The sequence below is a fragment of the Citrus sinensis genome, chromosome 8 (assembly GCF_022201045.2).
Source record: "Citrus sinensis cultivar Valencia sweet orange chromosome 8, DVS_A1.0, whole genome shotgun sequence".
NCBI classification, from domain to species: domain Eukaryota; kingdom Viridiplantae; phylum Streptophyta; class Magnoliopsida; order Sapindales; family Rutaceae; genus Citrus; species Citrus sinensis.
This window is the reverse complement of record NC_068563.1, coordinates 24,040,603-24,059,458: the sequence shown is the minus strand read 5'-3', so window position 1 is coordinate 24,059,458 and position 18,856 is coordinate 24,040,603. Positions and strand designations below refer to the sequence as shown.

The window sequence follows — 18,856 nt, the reverse complement described above, 5'->3', positions numbered from 1 at the left end:
AAGGTTTCTTATTTATTGGTGCGGAGTTGTCACCTAATAGCCACTAATGGGTTTTCAATAGTTTTAAAAATCCATCATCATTGTCACTTCCTATGACCTACAAATATTCGTACCATCAATAAAAGCACAAGCAAACTAAATCACCTAAGACACCAGAATAAAACAAACAGAATGTCATACACTTAGCAATTAAATTGAGGAACTTTAAAGCAGAGAGTAGCTAAAACCAGTATGGAAATATGTACGCACTTTAATTCATAAATGCGTCAAGAATGGAGTGACATATGAGAGATCAGAATAAAGCATCTGCATTGTCAACTGCTTCAAATTTCAATGGAGCTTTTTCACAACACTGGGACCAAGTGAGTCCTCCTTCTATAAACACCAGTGCTACCCCAGTCTAAGCCTCAATTGTAATAAGGAGCTGCACCTTTGGCGGTAATTTATTTCTCATAAAAGCCTAGAAATGAGAGTATACAAGCTACTGCTAATTCTAACAGAACACAGGCTTGGCTAAGTTTGAAAATCCTTCAAGATATTGAATGAATCAATTTGTTTTTTCCCCCCCAACTTGGCATAACTACATTATTCAGTAACTTCTTATTTGACACTCATGAAACTAAATAAATAAATAATTTCGGAAGATTTCTCATTGAAACAGATAAATTGCTGCATTATTAGTGACAGAACCAATTCCAGAGTCCATACTCCAAAGTCAGAACTTAAGAGACGAAGAACCACAAAAACTACTGAGAAAGATGCTCTATAAACCAGAATTGTTCCAAATTATCATACTTCTATACCACTACAGAGAACACGAAGCGAAATTCTAATTGGCAATTGCATATCCCAAAAAAAAAAAAAAAGAAGAAGAAGAAGAAGAAGAAGAATACGATACATTCTTATGAATCAGAATCAAGCAAGCCACCTGGTGAGCTTGTTCAGAATTGTCAGCAAATTTGCCAGCATCAGCATCAAAGTCAACAAATTTCAGGGCCCCCATCAGCCAAAACATATCAGAAGTTTTGGAAATAAAATCACCATTCAATTCTCTATCTTTAAAGAACATTTGCAGAACATCCTCTTCAGCAACTTCACTAACTGAGAAGTAATAAAAACATAAAAACTGGAATGGGAATTGACTGGGTAGCATTAGAAGCGTCACAAAAAAGGGGTGGTGACTGACCTGGACTACTGCTTGTTCTTAAGAGAGAAGAAGAGAATGTTGGTGATGTTTTCTTGGAAAGCGGCTTCTGGGTATGAGGAAGTGGAGAGAATATTGGGAAATGAGAGTGAGTGTAGTTTGTTAAGAAGCTTATTCTTGAGAGAGCCTCTATTTTTTGTTGGGCCTTCCTGGCTTGTTGCTTGGCTAAATTGTTTGTTTGAAGATTAAGGATATTTATGCTCTGTGAGAAGCCGCGCTCTTGTTTGATGGAGAATGGTTTGGAACAAAAGAGGCGTTATCGCATTCTCCTGTCGAGCACCAGCACCGCCGGCCGCTCGCTATTTTTCTATTCATAATAATTAATTGTGAGGGATAATTTCATGGGAATCCGTGAGGTTCACTTAATATCAATAATACCATATAAGTTCTTGTTGAAGTGTGAGCTCTGAAACTGATTTCCAGAAATCCATACGACATGTCAGTTCGTGATTGGAACGGAATACGACTGGTCGGTTAAGATCATTCAAAGCTGTATGACAAGATGTTCATTCATCTATCTGTGAGTAAGTGAAGCACGTGGCCATCACATGCTTCCACTTATCCATACGACTTTGCTGAGTGCCGTTTTAGAGCCTGCATTTAACGTGAAGCAAACACGTGGCTCAGAGGTCGTTATGTTCTGTTACAAGAGCGGGAAAATCTGGGTCTTATTGACAGAGGAGAGCTGACTGGTGGGGGGATTTTCTGGGCTCTCTTAAGCGTGTATATATAGACTTAAGGGATACGGAATCAGGAAGTGTGATGCTTGTAATTTCATCTTAAAACTTGTATCTTGTTCCTGGTGATTGAATAAAGATTGTTGCTCTGTTCTTCAGTGGATGTAAGCCATCTCCAGGCTGAACCACTTAAACTGTTTTCTCGTTTGTTGCTGTTCTTTAGCTTCTTCTGTGTATCTTTTATTTTGTTTCTTAGTCAAGCATCAGAGTGTTTAGAGCAGTCTTGGGGAATCTTGGTTGATTAAATTCGATCAAGGCTCAACAAATTGGTATCAGAGCCCAACAACTCTGATTCTTGTTCCAAGAAATGGCAACCTCTAAGTTTCAAGTAGAAAAATTTACTGGAGAGAATGACTTCCATCTATGGAGACTCAAGATGAGAGCTTTGTTGGTTCACCAAGGGCTTGAAGAAACATTGGGTGATCCAAAATCTGAAAAGAAGCCTAGCAAGCTCAGTGAAGAAGAAATGCAAGAGGCATTAGACAAGGCTCATAGCACCTTAATCTTGAGTCTGGGAGATGGAGTTCTGAGGGAAGTGGGGGATCAAACAACTGCTGCAGGCCTCTGGAAGAAATTAGAAGACCTATATACGAAGAAGTCCCTAACCAAGAGACTTTGCACCAAGAAGAGGCTGTATACATTGCAGATGGAGGAAGGTAGCTCTCTGGCAAATCATATTGATCACTTCAACAGGATCATTCTTGATCTTGAAGATATCAATGTGAAACTGGAAGATGAAGACAAGGCAATAATCTTGTTATCATCTCTCCCACCCTCCTATGAACATTTCGTGGACACACTGCTATATGGAAGGCAGTCAATAACCATGGCTGATGTGAAAGACTCTCTCAGCTCAAAAGAGGTTACAAGGAAGTCAGAAGTAAAAGATGGAGAAGGCTTAACAGCAAGGGGTAGACCAGAGAAGAAGGATTACAGTAACAAGAATAGAAAACGCAGCAAATCTAAGTCAAAGAATAAAAATCTGAAATGTTTCCAGTGCCACAAGGAGGGACATTTCAAGAAGGACTGTCCAGAGAGAAAGAACAAGGATAGAGATGGACCCAAGAAGAATGGAGATGCTGCTGTTGCATCAGATGAAAAGGATGATGAAGGCTATGACTCAGCTGGTGTTCTTCTAGTCACTGGAACTCAAACCAATGGTAAGTGGGTGTTGGATTCTGGATGCACTTATCACATGTGCCCTGATAAAAATCTTTTTTCCAGTTATAGAGTTTTTAATGGTGGGGAAGTCATGATGGGAAACAACTCACTTTGTAAAGTAGTTGGACTTGGAACCATTAGGCTTAAGATGTTTGATGGGGTGATTAGGGAATTAAGAGAAGTAAGACATGTTCCTGAGCTAAAAAGGAACTTAATATCCCTAGGGATCCTTGATCAAATAGGCTGTATCATTAAAATGGAATCTGGGGTTATGAAGATAATCAAAGGGTCCATGGTGATAATGAAAGGGGCTAAGAATAATGGCTTGTATGTGCTGCAAGGGACAGCCATTACAGGGGATGTTAGTGTCTCAACTAGCATGAATCCAAACAAAACACTAATGTGGCACATGAGATTAGGGCATATGAGTGAAAGAGGGATGAAGATATTAGAAAGACAGGGAGTCTTGGGGGATGATAAGATAGGTCCTGTTGAGTTCTGTGAGGTATGTGTCCTAGGAAAATCCTCTAGAACTAGCTTCAAAACTGCAGTGCATAAGACCAAAGGAACCTTAGATTACATCCACTCTGATCTGTGGGGACCAGCACAGACAACTTCTTTAGGTGGAGCTAAATACTTCCTATCCTTGATTGATGACTATTCTAGAATGGTTTGGGTGTATATCTTAAAGAGTAAGACTGAAGTCTTTGAGAAGTTTAAGCAGTGGAAAGCACTGGTAGAAACACAAACATGTAGAAAAGTCAAGAGGCTAAGGACTGATAATGGTTTAGAATTTTGCAATCAATTGTTTAATGATTTCTGTGCTCAGAATGGAGTTGTAAGACACAAGACAGTAAGGCACACTCCACAGCAAAATGGACTTGCTGAGAGGATGAATAGAACTCTCATGGACAAAGTAAGATGTCTGCTAATTCACTCTAAACTTCCTCAGTCCCTATGGGCTGAAACACTGATGACAGCTTGCTATTTAGTCAATAGAAGTCCATCCAGTGGCATAGACTTTAAAACACCTGTAGAAATGTGGTCAGGCAGAGCTGCTAACTATTCTGATTTAAAGATATTTGGCTGCCCTGCATTTGCACATATAAAGCAAGGAAAGCTTGAGCCCAGGGCTCTGAAATGTGTCTTTCTTGGATATCCAGAGGGTGTGAAGGGCTATAGGCTCTGGTGTACTGATCTAAAACCACCTAGGTGCATAGTCAGTAGAGATGTGGTTTTCAATGAGCAAGAAATGCTTAAGAGCTATGTGCAGAAGCTTGAAAACTCAGACAAAGACACTGGTGTACTGAGAGATCAGATTAAGGTGGAGCTTACTGGAAAATCTGGAGATACAACTTCATATGAGGCATCAGAGGATGAAGAAAGAGATGCAGAAGATTCTGATGGAATTTCAGAAAAACAAACAACATTGCATGATTATCAGCTGGCCAGGGATAGAGAAAGGAGAGAGATAAGGGCACCAAAGAAGTATGCATATGCAGATCTAATTGCATATGCATTAACAGCAGCCCATGAACTGGATTATGATGAACCTAAAACCTACAAGGAAGCTGTTTCAGGGAAGAATGCAGACCAGTGGTTGAAAGCCATGAAGGAAGAAATGGATTCTTTATATAAGAATGACACCTGGACACTTGTGGAAAAACCAGACAAGAAAAAAGTGGTAGGATGCAAATGGGTGTACAAACTCAAGCAGGGTATCACAGGAGTGGAACCAGTGAGATTCAAAGCCAGACTTGTTGCAAAGGGCTTCACTCAAAAGGAGGGGATTGACTTTACTGAGGTTTTTTCACCTGTAGTAAGGCATGCCTCTATAAGAATCATCCTGTCACTGGTGGCTGTAAACAACATGCATTTAGAACAAATGGATGTAAAAACAGCATTCTTACATGGGGAATTACAAGAGTACATAGTAATGGCTCAGCCTGAAGGATTCACAGACAAATCAAAGGCTGACTGGGTTTGTCATCTGAAGAAGTCTCTGTATGGACTCAAACAGTCCCCAAGGCAGTGGTACCTCAGGTTTGACAGCTTTATGTTAGAGCAGAAATTTCATAGGTGTAACTTGGACTGTTGTGTTTACTTCAGAGAAGATTCAGGCATGATGGTTTATCTGGTATTGTATGTAGATGACATGCTTATTGCCAGTGTGAGCATGAGCTTAATTGAAGACCTGAAACAGAAGCTTAAAGGAGAGTTTGACATGAAGGATCTTGGTCCAGCAAAGAAAATTCTGGGAATGCAGCTACACAGGGATAGAAAAGTTGGTACTTTGTTTCTCAGTCAGGAAGAATACATCAGAAGGGTAATTGACAAGTTTGGAATGGCAAACTCAAAGCCAGTTCAAACACCCTTAGCACCTCACTTCAGATTATCAGATCAGTTGTGTCCAAAAACAGAAGCTGAAATATCTGACATGATAAATATACCTTATGCAAGTGCTGTAGGTTGCTTGATGTATGCTATGGTCTTAACTAGGCCTGATTTATCCTATGCTGTGAGTGTTGTAAGCAGGTATATGGCAAACCCTGGGAAGGAACACTGGAGGGCTGTAAAATGGATTCTCAGATACCTAAATGGGACAGCAACATATGGGTTAATGTATGGAGGACCAAGACAAGATGACAGTCAGATTGTTGGTTATGTGGACTCAGATTATGCTGGGGATCTGGATAGAAGAAGATCACTTACAGGATACCTCTTCACACTCAACAACTGCACTATCAATTGGAAAGCTCAACTACAGAGTGTTGTGGCACTTTCAACCACAGAAGCTGAATACACAGCTGCTGCAGAAGCAGTTAAAGAAGCCATCTGGCTTAAAGGAATGCTTAAAGAACTTGGTATTGATCAAAGGTCAATAGTGATAAACTGTGATAGCCAAAGTGCAATATGTCTGAGCAAAAATCAGACACACCATGAGAGGACCAAACACATCGATATCAAGTTGCATTTCATAAGGCTGGAAGTGATAAGAGCAACTGTGAAGCTGCAGAAGATCCATACAGATAAAAATGTTGCAGATATACTGACTAAACCAGTGACAACTGCTAAGTTCAAGCTTTGCTTAGAATTAGCAGGAATCTGTCAAAAATAAGTGACAGACAGTTAAAGAGAAGAGTAACAGGTTCATGAGGGTTTCAAGCTCAAGGTGGAGATTGTTGAAGTGTGAGCTCTGAAACTGATTTCCAGAAATCCATACGACATGTCAGTTCGTGATTGGAACGGAATACGACTGGTCGGTTAAGATCATTCAAAGCTGTATGACAAGATGTTCATTCATCTATCTGTGAGTAAGTGAAGCACGTGGCCATCACATGCTTCCACTTATCCATACGACTTTGCTGAGTGCCGTTTTAGAGCCTGCATTTAACGTGAAGCAAACACGTGGCTCAGAGGTCGTTATGTTCTGTTACAAGAGCGGGAAAATCTGGGTCTTATTGACAGAGGAGAGCTGACTGGTGGGGGGATTTTCTGGGCTCTCTTAAGCGTGTATATATAGACTTAAGGGATACGGAATCAGGAAGTGTGATGCTTGTAATTTCATCTTAAAACTTGTATCTTGTTCCTGGTGATTGAATAAAGATTGTTGCTCTGTTCTTCAGTGGATGTAAGCCATCTCCAGGCTGAACCACTTAAACTGTTTTCTCGTTTGTTGCTGTTCTTTAGCTTCTTCTGTGTATCTTTTATTTTGTTTCTTAGTCAAGCATCAGAGTGTTTAGAGCAGTCTTGGGGAATCTTGGTTGATTAAATTCGATCAAGGCTCAACAGTTCTCAATCAACATTTGAACTTGTACAGTCATAAACTCTCCAAATTAATAAAGTCCCACATGTTGGTTTGTAATTTTATGATTCTTATAACTTTGTGACAATTTATGTCAGTTTGCACCATGGTGTAGTATTTCAACAAAAGTGAGAAAAATGTGAATAACCTTTTATAATTTCTTTTATTTTATTCATATTTATAATTAACCTATTTATTAAGTCATATGTCATTTATCTATTAGAATGAGAAATTTTATTTCACTTTTACTTAGAATGCCACCATATTACTTAGAATGAAATCTTTAGAGATATTACAAAGTCGAAAGTATTGTATTAATAATTTTAATATGGTTAAGTTTTCAAATATTCCCTTATGAAATAACAATCTTTAAAAACACTCCCAAACTTATAAGTGAAAAATGAGGGTGGGTTCATGAAATTTTTTTTGCTTTCTTTAGAAAAATAGGAGGAAAGTTGAGATTTACAATAAATTTGAGAATATTTCGAAGATTATTATTTCATAAAAGAGTAATCCAAAATTAACCACCTCTTTCAATATAAATAAAAGAAAATCCATCAAGATGGTAAATACAAGCCATGTGGACTTTCTTGTCACTTTCCAAAGAAAAGAAAAAAAAAACAAACTACTTGATTGAGTTAATTAAAGAACAAGTTGGATAGAGACCGTTCTTTCCCTTATGAAATGTATGTACAATAGATATTTCTCAAATATAATGAGGGTAGAAAATCTAAGCTGTGCTTCATAGATTTTATGTAGAATAATTTCAAGAATTATCTGATATTAATATTAGTAACCAAAAAAAAATTAAGTATGTATTAATATTTTTGTTGTGAAAATAACCCTAATATCACTGGATTAATCACACCCCAAGACCTATTTCAGACTCCAAGATTTAAGAACAAAAACTAAGCTAATAAAAAACAATCACCAGATCAAAGAAACACAGCTCAAAGAATCAAGAATGCACAAAAACTTAAGTGGTTCAGCACCTTTGAGGGTGTCTACATCCACTGGAGAAAACAACTCAGGGAGCAACTTTATTAAGCTTCAAGGTTACAGAAATGATAACTCGCAATACAGGGAACACTCAGCAGAGCTTTACTCTCACTATGGCTTCCTTATCACTCTCTCCTCGATGATACAAGATTACACCAGAACCAGCATATATATATCAGTTGTTGCTGGCGTTACAGATCCAGAAGTTTCCCTCCAAAATCAACAGCCTTAACTAACTAATCACAAGCTTCTCACGTGCAAATTAAAGCCTCCCTTAAACGACATCAAGCCACACCGTTTAAGCTTTAACAGGCATGTGTTCACCACGTGAGTGCTTAAGGTTTTGAACGACATCATTAATTCGTCGGTGTTGGATCTTTGATTAGCTGAAACGACATGTCACTCATCTCTACAACTTTAAGACGACAAGTTGTTCTGACGAGTTTGAGTTCATTTCAACAATTTCTAATTGATTACGGGAAGAAGAACGAAAGGCAAAGTTTTCCAGAAATATTAGCAACAATATAAACAAATATTATACTAATCAATGATTATCTTCGCTACCAGAACCGTATGAAACCAGACTTATTATTACAGGGCATTTATTATGATCAGCATCACCCCTATTTCTTTTCAGCTAGCACTGCGGGTTCCGGAGATTTTTCTGCTACATCAATCTTTTTCATCGTATCTGAAGACGATTCTGCTTCACACACTGAACATCTTTCTTAGGCTTCTTTGCCAGCGGCATCACTTTCATAATCGAGCTCAAGGGACGAGACGCTGGATTCTTCTTCCCAATAATTACTCTTTGTTGATGATCATCATCATCATGGCTTATTAATGTTTCCTTGGAAGCAACACATTGTGATGCCACGGCTGCCCTGAAACGCCGAAGCTCCAGGGCCTCTTCGTCAGCAAGCCGCCGCTCTTTTTCCTTCTTATACGACTCCCATCCGTCAAGAAACTGGGCCTCGTCTTCGTCCAAGGATTTCGGAGGCTTGTGCTTCCGGTTGTCCTCGAGTTCCTTTTTCTGTTTGGCTTTGTTCTCGTTCAGTGTCTCGTGAAGAGGCCTGTCTCTGTCCCGTCTTCAACTCTTTCGCCTCTTGTCTTTTTGGCTTCATCCAATTGCTCTTCTGATACAAAGTTGATCCTCAATGCATTACTGCTGGTTGTTGTTGATTGTTCATCCGCCATCTTCAAGATCAATCAAAATCAAAATCCAGGGTACCAAAATCGAAGTATCTAGAGAGGGAGTTAATTAAACATATATGTTTTCGATAGATTTTGGGAGTAGGAAAAGTTAAAGGAAAGAAAGTGTTTGGTTGAAAGGAAAATTCTAAAGCTCGAGAGAGAAAATATTATCAGACTGAATTCATTTATTATTATTAAACTAAAATGAGGAATTACATGCTTTATATAATCGAGCCTAGAAGATTCTACAGCAACAAACGTATGGAAATTATCTTAACAGCTTGTAACAAACTATTGGCGGGAATCATTAACAACTTCTAAGAGTTGTACTGCACATGTAACTAATTGCTGATATGGTGAATGACTCAGCAATCTTTGCTGACTCAGCTGCTGACATGGATTCATTCTTAACATGCCCCCTTAAGCTCAAGGTCTTGGACAGACATTGAGCTTAGCTCTCATATAAGCAAAATGATCAAAGCCAAGTGGCTTAGTAACCACATCTGCCAATTGATTTGAGCTTGACACATGTTCAACAGCAAATTCCTTCTTGGCAATGTGTTCTCTCACGAAATGAATGCCCAATTCAATGTGCTTGGTTCGTGAATGATACTTTGGGTTACTTGCCAGAGCCTCTGCATTTTAATTATCACAATACAGAACAGGTGTGTTGGTTAGCTGTATTCTGAGCTCCTGTAACAAGTATGAAATCCATAACACTTCTGAAGTTGTCAAGGTTAAGGCTCTATATTCTGACTCAGCTGATGACCGAGAAACAACATTTTGTTTCTTTGATGACCAGGAAACAAGATTGGATCCGAGAAAGATGCAGTAGCGTCCAACAAATCTTCTGTCATCAGGATCTGAACCCCAATCTGCATCTGAGAAGGCTGTGAGGGAAAAAGACTTTGAATTGTAGAACTGAATCCCATAGGTAGCTGTACACTGAAGATATCTAAGTACCCTTTTGCAGGCCTGCCAATGAAGCACAGTGGGAGCAGCTAAAAACTGACTTAACTTGTTGACAGTAAAGGCTATATCAGGCCTTGTCAGAGTTACATACTGAAGAGATCCAATAATACTTCTGTAAAGTGAAGGATTTTCAAACAACTTCCCTTTATCTTTGTACAACTTATCAGCTACACTCATTGGAGTATTACAGCCTTTGCTGTCAAGCATGTGAGCCTTTTTTAAGATATCTCCAACATATTTTGTTTGAGAAAGATGTAACCCAGCACTTGATGGAGTAACTTCTAAACCAAGGAAATAGTTGAAGTCACCCAAATCTTTAAGAGCAAACTCAGAGCCAAGAAGTGCAATAATCTTTTCTATTTGTGCATAGCTAGAACCAGTAACTAAGATGTCATCTACATAGATGAGAATGACTAAAATATCTGAACCAGTGTGCTTAAGAAACAGAGAGGTATCTGACCGAGAGGTTTGAAAGCCCCACTGCAGCAGAGAGCCTCTTAATCTGTCATACCATGCACGAGGTGCCTGCTTAAGACCACACAAAGCTTTGTTTAACTTGCAAACATAAGTTGGATGTTGAGAATCAATAAATCCTTCAGGTTGATGCATGAAAACCTCTTCAGTTAGTACACCATTCAGGAATGCATTATTGACATCCAACTGCCTTATGGTCCAATGGTTTATCACTGCAAGGCTCAAAATTATTCTGATGGTACAAGGCTTTACAATAGGGCTGAAAGTCTCAAAGAAGTCTACACCATAGGTTTGATGAAAACCTTTTGCAACTAATCTTGCCTTATACTTTGAAACACTTCCATCTGGATTATACTTAACTCTAAACACCCATTTGTTTCCAACAATTTTGGTTGCTAACTCAGCTGGCACAAGAGTCCAGGTTTCATTGTTCCTCAAGGCATGTAACTCATCTGTCATTGCCATATACCATTTCTGATCTGCTAAGGCTACTTTGACACTAGCTGGTTTAACATCTTGTGTGGCTGTAAGATATGTTTTAGGCTTGAAAATTCATGCTTTGGCTTTTGTAACCATTGGATGAGCAGAAACTATTGGCAAGGATGGTTGAGGAAGAGCTACTGGTGAGTTTTGGTTAGATATATGAGAATGAGCATTTGAAGAGAGTGGTGAAGGAGGAGTGTTTATATGTGGTAAGGAAAGGGAGTTTAGTGTTGGTGATACTGCTGGAACTGATGATGATGTTGAAGGCTGTTGTGATGAGCTACTGTCATGAAGAATGCAGAATGAAGGAGAAGAAATTTGAACTGACTTTGATAAAGAATCAGAAGAGAGAAACAATTCAGAATAAGGAAATTCATGCTCATTAAATGTAACATGAATGGCAATGAACACTCTCCCTGTTTTATCTAGACATTTGTAACCCTTATGAAGAGGGCTATAACCTATAAACAAACACTTTTGAGAGTAGAAGTCAAGTTTGTGTTGATTATATGGTCTGAGTAAGGGATAACAAGCACTGCCAAACACTCTAAGGAAGTCATAATTTGGTAATTGCTGAAACAACTTTTGATAAGGTGACTGATTGTTTAGAACTGTGGTTGGCATTCGATTAATAAGATAAGAAGCTGTGTGAAAAGCTTCCCACCAGTAAGAAACATGCATTTGGGCTTGAGCAAGAAGAGTTAACCTTGTTTCAACTATATGCCTATGCTTCCTTTCCACCACACCATTTTGATGATGTGTGTGAGGACAGCTGTGCCTAAATTGGATACCCTCTCGGTGAAGAAAAGAAATAAAGGCCTTGAACTCTCCCCCCATGTCAGATTGTAAAGCTTTGATAGGGAAACTGAACTGTTTTTCTACCAGGGTTTTGAAGTTTTTAAAGGTACCTAAAGCATTTGATTTTAGCACAAGAGGAAAGATCCAGCAGTACCTAGTGTAATCATCAACAAAAGAAATGTAATATCTATAGCCTTCCATAGAAAGTACAGAGGCTGGTCCCCAAAGATCAGTGTGGATTAATTCAAGAGGATATTTTGATTTGATGTCAGTTGCTGAAAAATGAAACTGGTGTAATTTGCCAAGTTGACATGCATTACAGAATTCAAGTTTTTGCTTATTATCACCAATAAATGTTATACAATTATTTCTCAAGAGAGTTTGAACAACATGCTTGCTTGGATGACCAAGTCTATTATGTAAAAGACTGACTGAAACATTGCTTGAAGCATGAAAGCTTACTGGAGAACTAGACTTTATTTTCTCAAACAAAGGATCAACACAAGTTTGCTGAGAAGAAAAAACTGACACCATTGAACTTGGTTGGAATACTGATGTATCAGAAGAAAATGACTCTCCATATGACAGTAGCTTATACAGCCCACCTTCAACAATCCCCTGAGCCAGTAGTGTTCCCTTCACTTTGTCCTTTAGAAAACAGGCATCAAATGAGAATTCAATTGTTATATCACTGTCAGAAAGAAGCTTAGAGATACTTATAAGATTTTTGGTAATTTTAGGAACACATAGAATATCACGAAGATGAATGCATGCACCAAAAGAGGTATACAAACATGCATTACCAATATGTGTGATTTGAAGACCTTGGCCATTTCCTACAAGTAGAGAATTGGTACCAAAATAAGTCTTACCATCAGTTAAGTTCTGAACTGAGTTGGTAAGGTGATGGGTAGCTCCACTGTCAAGGTACCAGCCTTGATCAGCAACTCCCTCAGATGTAGCCATATAAGCTGACTTTGGTCCCTGATTTCGATGATAGCCTTGAACTGGAAAGCTTGGAGCAAAATTTTTGTTAAACCTGTCTCTACACTCAGCAACAGTGTGGTTAAACCTAAAACAAATCTGACACATAACACCTCCCTGGGCAAAGTTCTTTCTATTACCCCCAAAACCACCTCTGCCAAAACCACCAGCATTAGCATTTCCATTGTTAAAGTTACCAGCAAAACCTCCATTATTAAAATTTCCACCAGTGTTAAAACCACCAGCAAAGCCTCTGCCAGCATTAAAATTCTGATTCCAGTTACCATTCCAATTACCTCTTCCTTGACCTTGATATCCGCCTTGATATCCACCTCTACCACCAGAATTCTGATTCCAGTTACCTCCACCATTTTTGTTCCAGTTATTTTGATTATTACCATTCCCTTTCTTTTGAAAATTCTCAGTTTGAGCTACATTAGCCATAAAGTTGTTTTTAACTTCTTTACTGTCAACATTCTTACTATTATCAAGCCTAGCCTCATGTGTCAACAACGTAGCATAGGCTTCACTCAGATCCATGGTCAACATATTTGCTTCAATGTAAACAACTACAAGATAATATGAATGATCTAATCCAGTGATAAGATGAGTAATTAGACCAGTGTTGCTGAGAGGACTTCCAGCTAAAGCAAGACCATCAGAGATAGTTTTAAGTTTTGTGAAATATTCAGTCATAGACACAGATCCTTTTCTTAGGTTACTAAGAAGCATTTTAAGATGAACTTTCTTAGCCATTGATTCTGATCCGAACTGTTTTTCAAGTTTCTTCCATAGCTCAAGAGAAGTTTGAGAGCTTACCACGAGACTAAGAATCTCAAGACTCATTGAGGACATGATCCAGCTGAGTAGAAGCTGATCCTGACGTTTCCATGCAACATAATCTGGATTTTCACAACCTTCTCCACTTGCTTCACCAGATCTAGATCTATTAGGAAGAAATTGATCTGGACAGAGCTTAGATTCATCAATGTAATTCTCAAGACCATTTCCACGAATTGAAGAGAGAACTTGTTGTTTCCAGATTGTATAATTTGTGCGATCAAGTTTGATTGGTGTGGTAAAGGTAAAGGAAGTTCCAGAAAGGATATGAGCTGAAGGATTCGAGCTCGAAAAAGCCATCACTTTGTAAACAGAATGGCTCTGATACCAAGTTAAAGAAAAGAAAGTGTTTGGTTGAAAGGAAAATTCTAAAGCTCGAGAGAGAAAATATTATCAGACTGAATTCATTTATTATTATTAAACTGAAATGAGGAATTACGTGCTTTATATAATCGAGCCTAGAAGATTCTACAGCAACAAACGTATGGAAATTATCTTAACAGCTTGTAACAAACTATTGGCGGGAATCATTAACAACTTCTAAGAGTTGTGCTGCACATGTAACTAATTGCTGATATGGTGAATGACTCAGCAATCTTTGCTGACTCAGCTGCTGACATGGATTCATTCTTAACAGGAAAAGCTAAACCTATCTATAACAATGAATTTGTATTTTTAGGGTTGACGGGGTACCTCACTGGTTTGTTGTGTGCGGTGTATCTGGAATTTGGGGGAGGTGAGAAGGGAAGAGGGAGTGGTAACAATGGAGAAATGTCAGAACTAAGAAAAAATTCCTTCCAAATGAGCTCCACGCCTGCAAAACAGTGAAATAAAGGTTAGAGGTGAAGCCGGGGTACCCTGGCGTTCACACTCCGATGCTCAAGTTAGCAAACTCAAGCTTTTTTAATGGCAAAGAAAGCTTGCCAGCCCTCTGTAAATCAAAGTTTAAGGTTGAAGAAAGCTTATTTTGTGGAGTGTAAGTGAATGATAAAAACATCAGGGAGAATAAAACCTAGATATCTTTATATATGGAGTACCTCAGTTGCCACGTGGCGTATCCTTTTTGGCTAATGTCTTTTTACCTTTTTATGATTTTTGGGTCGTTATGTGCATGTTCGCGGTGTCACTCATCCTTTGAAAACGTGGCGCGCTCTGGAAAGTGGTCCAGGGTACGTCTGCAGGGGCTGTCGGGTAGGCAGCTGAGGACCATTGTCCTTCACTTTTGGCAGAGGTGACAGGCGACTGTCCCCCCCTCTTAGTACGACGTTTTTGATTCCTAATTCTGACAAAATCGAATATTATCTTTTAAGAGGTGGAGACGTTTCTCATGACAGACTTTTTCGAAGGGTTCTCTTGCATCCAATCTATCGAGTACCTCGAATTATATGGGGTATCCTGATCCATGTAGGGTACCTCGAGTTACTCTAGAGTTAAATGAGGTACCTTTAATTATATGGGGTACCCTAATCTATGCAGGGTACCTCTGATCGTGCTGGGTAACTCTAATTATCTTGGGTACCTCTAATTACGTCGGGTACCTTTAATCATGCGGGGTATCTCGGATTACACTAAAATTATTCCATTCGTCGACATGTGGCATTTTCCTATCTTTCCTGTTTTTCCCTCCAACAATATAATTTAGCTAGAACTTTAGACGATCACCAGTATAACGATATGTGTGGACTTACTTATGTTAATGATTATGAATGAATACTTTGTGCTACTGGGACTCCGAAAATTAAGTTCCCCGAGCCCAAGTTTGAACAATACAAAATACAAAATCCTAATTAAGTTGAATGACAAGGTTTCAAAAATAAAAATTATAAGTAATTAAATTCTTCTTATCTATAAACACAGGTGTGATAAAAGATTGTAAAAGTCTCGTCACAGCTAATTGATGAATACTACAAATCCGTTTCAATTCTATAATTTTTTTTATATTTTTAGTTGTAATTTTAGTACATGAAAGATTATTTTCGAATAGATAAATTGTTACTAGATTGAACAAAATCCTTATAGAAATTGGAGTAGCTAGCGGCTCTCGGTTCACTTATTTCATAAAGAAAAATTCGGAGACCCGACTAGAGATATATGATCAAAGATATTATTGTCCCTGAGATGGTAACCGTATAAAGCGAGAATTGGATTGTGATATATGTAAGTTGTAGAATTTGCTAAAAACAGGATAGTGAAAGTTACTATAACGAAGAAATCAATGGACCAAAGAAATAATTTACAGCCACCATTATATTATAAGGAAGTTACTCCCAAAATAATGCTAAAACAGAGTTTTCAACGTCAAGGACTTTGGTGCCGTGGCCGATGGCATTAAGGATGACAGTAAGGTAAGAAAAATAAGATCCGCAGCTTAGTAGTTAGTAGCCACAGCTGCTAAACAACAGCATGAAATGAAAGCCTTATTTGAGAACGTCGTCGCTTTACTAATTAAATAGTAAGTATTTGGTTCTTGTTTGTTTAATATAGGCTTTTGAAACTGCTTGGAGAGAAGCCTGCAACTGGGATGGAATAAAAAGCGCAGTATTGGTTCCACCGGGAAAGTACTTAGTGAGTTTTGCCGAATTTGAAGGCCCCTGCAAAGCTCCAATTTCCTTTCTACTTCAAGGGTTTGCCCAGGCACCCGCTGGCCTAGCAAAACTACCAGATAAACAAAGCTGGATTTCTTTTCAATATCTCAGACACTTCACTCTCTCTGGCGAAGGAACATTCCACGGCCAAGGCGAAACTGCATGTCCACTAAATCAATGCCACAAAAACTCCGATTGCCAGCTTCCCACAGTAAGTCTCGTTAACAATGCTCTGTTCCTTCCTTCTTCTTTTTTTAACCCTGCTAATGAAAACAAGATGAAATAATTAGTTAATATTACTTTGGTGTCTAATTGACAGTCTATACGATTCAATTTCTTGAACGACTCAACAATTACTGGAATAAAATCTGTTGATAGCAGATACTTCCACATTAACATTTTGGGTTGCTACAATCTGAAGCTAAATGACCTTAAAATCACAGCACACGCGGATAGTCCTAATACTGAAGGAATTCATATTGGAAGTTCAAATGGGAGTGAGATATCACATTCAGTTATAGCCACCGGTGATGACTGTGTCTCTCTTGGTCAAGCAGTAAAAATATTTTGGTGTCTGACGTCTTTTGCGGACCAGGACATGGTATCAGTGTTGGTAGCCTGGGAAAGGGTATAAACGATGAAGAAGTTGTTGGATTGACTGTGAGGAACTGTACCTTCACAGGCACAAGTAACGGGGTTAGAGTTAAAACATGACCTGATTCTCACGTTGGAATCGCTTCCAACTTCGCTTTTGAAGACATTGTCACGAACAATGTGGAAAATCCCATCGTCATAGATCAACTGTATTGCCCATATAATAAATGTAACATAAAGGTACATGAACATTCATAATAATTAATTGTGAGGGATAATTTCATGGGAATTCGTGAGGTTCACTTAATATCAATAATACCATATGAGTTCTCAATCAACATTTGAACTTGTACAGTCATAAACTCTCCAAATTAATAAATTCCCACATGTTGGTTTGTAATTTTATGATTCTTATAACTTTGTGACAATTTATGTCAGTTTGCGCCATGGTGTAATATTTCAATAAAAGTTAACCTTTTATAATTTCTTTTATTTTATTCATCTTTATAATTAGCCTATTTATTAAGTCAAATGTCATTTATCTATTAGAATGAGAAATTTTATTTCACCTTTACTTAGAATGCCACCATATTACTTAGAATGAAATCTTTAGGGATATTACAAACTAGAAAGTATTGTATTAATAATTTTAATATGGTTAAGTTTTCATCTCTCAAACTATTATGCTTCAGCTTAATTTTTAAAGCAGACCGCTCAGTTATAACTTGACAGCTAATGATTACATGCCCTGCCGTTGATATTTTACAGGTTCCTTCGCAAGTGAAGACCAGCAATGTGAGATTCAATAACATCCGTGGCACTTCAGCTAACAAGGTTGTCGTTTAGTCTTGTGTGTAGCCAATAGATTCCATGCCAAAATATTGGGATTGGGAATATAAACTGGGTGTATAATGGCGTTAATGTTAAGGTTGAGGGTCCTGAAACGACATCTTTGTGTTCCAATGTTAAACCAACTCTCTTCGGAAAGCAAATCCCAGCTACTTGCGTCTAGATCTCCAGACTCTTCATCTTTTATATATACACATTTTGTTATTTTTCATTACTGTATACTAAATTTAGGAGTGAGTACATATTAAATATCATATCCCGCATATACCAAACGAGGGTCTCCATTGAGATTAATGACTTCACTTGTACTTGCTTTACTTGAAAATAGATGAATTGTTGTTCTTTTCCACTTTGCCATCAACGTACGGCTCGTCTTCCTTCTATTTTTTAATGTACGACATGCTTTTTTCAAACTTTATTATATGGCTCTTTGGAAGCATGTAGAGTAAAGCATGTACATATGCAATAAGAAGAATGAAATATGATTAGAAAATTACTCTTAATATACGAAAAAATCTCATAACATTCCAAATATACCTAAAAAGTTTGCTGTTTGATAACGATTTAGACTTGAATGAGTGATAAAATTGGTGTTTGATGAGTGCGTGTGATAAATTGTTTGAACTGTACAGAAGTATAACACACATGCCCCTTTGATGCTGCTTACTTAGTGGTGTATGCACTTACGGTGTGTTTACTAATCAATAATCGAAATGGGTTGGAATAAGAATGAGTTAGAATCGGAATGGGAAATGATAATTCGAATAAATTGTTTACATTAACTGTAGGAATCAGAATCGAAATGAGTTGCATTATTATTAATGTGCTTACTTAATTTGGAATCGAAACGAATTATTTAATAAAATATTAAAATACCCTTAGTTTATTATTGTAAATATTATTATTTATTACAATATTGGTTATATTATCAAAAAAAAGAATAATAACAAAAATAATATTATCATCATTGTTTGTTCTGTTATTATTATTCAAAAACTTATTGCTAATAACAATAAGAAATAATAAAAATGTTATTTCAATAATGATAGTGATAAAATTAATAACAATTGACATGTCAATTGTTGAAATTGTTATTAATTTTATCATTATCATTATTGAAATAACATTTTTATTAATTTTATCATTATCATTATTGAAATAACATTTTTATTATTTC

At 37.7% G+C, this 18,856-nt stretch overlaps 1 protein-coding gene across 6 annotated transcripts in view; it reads right to left on the bottom strand.

Annotated features, from left to right (window-relative positions):
• The window catches only part of LOC102624420 (uncharacterized), a 53,784-nt gene that overhangs the window by 4,028 nt on the left and 30,900 nt on the right, over window positions 1–18,856 (bottom strand). The window lies entirely within an intron of this gene.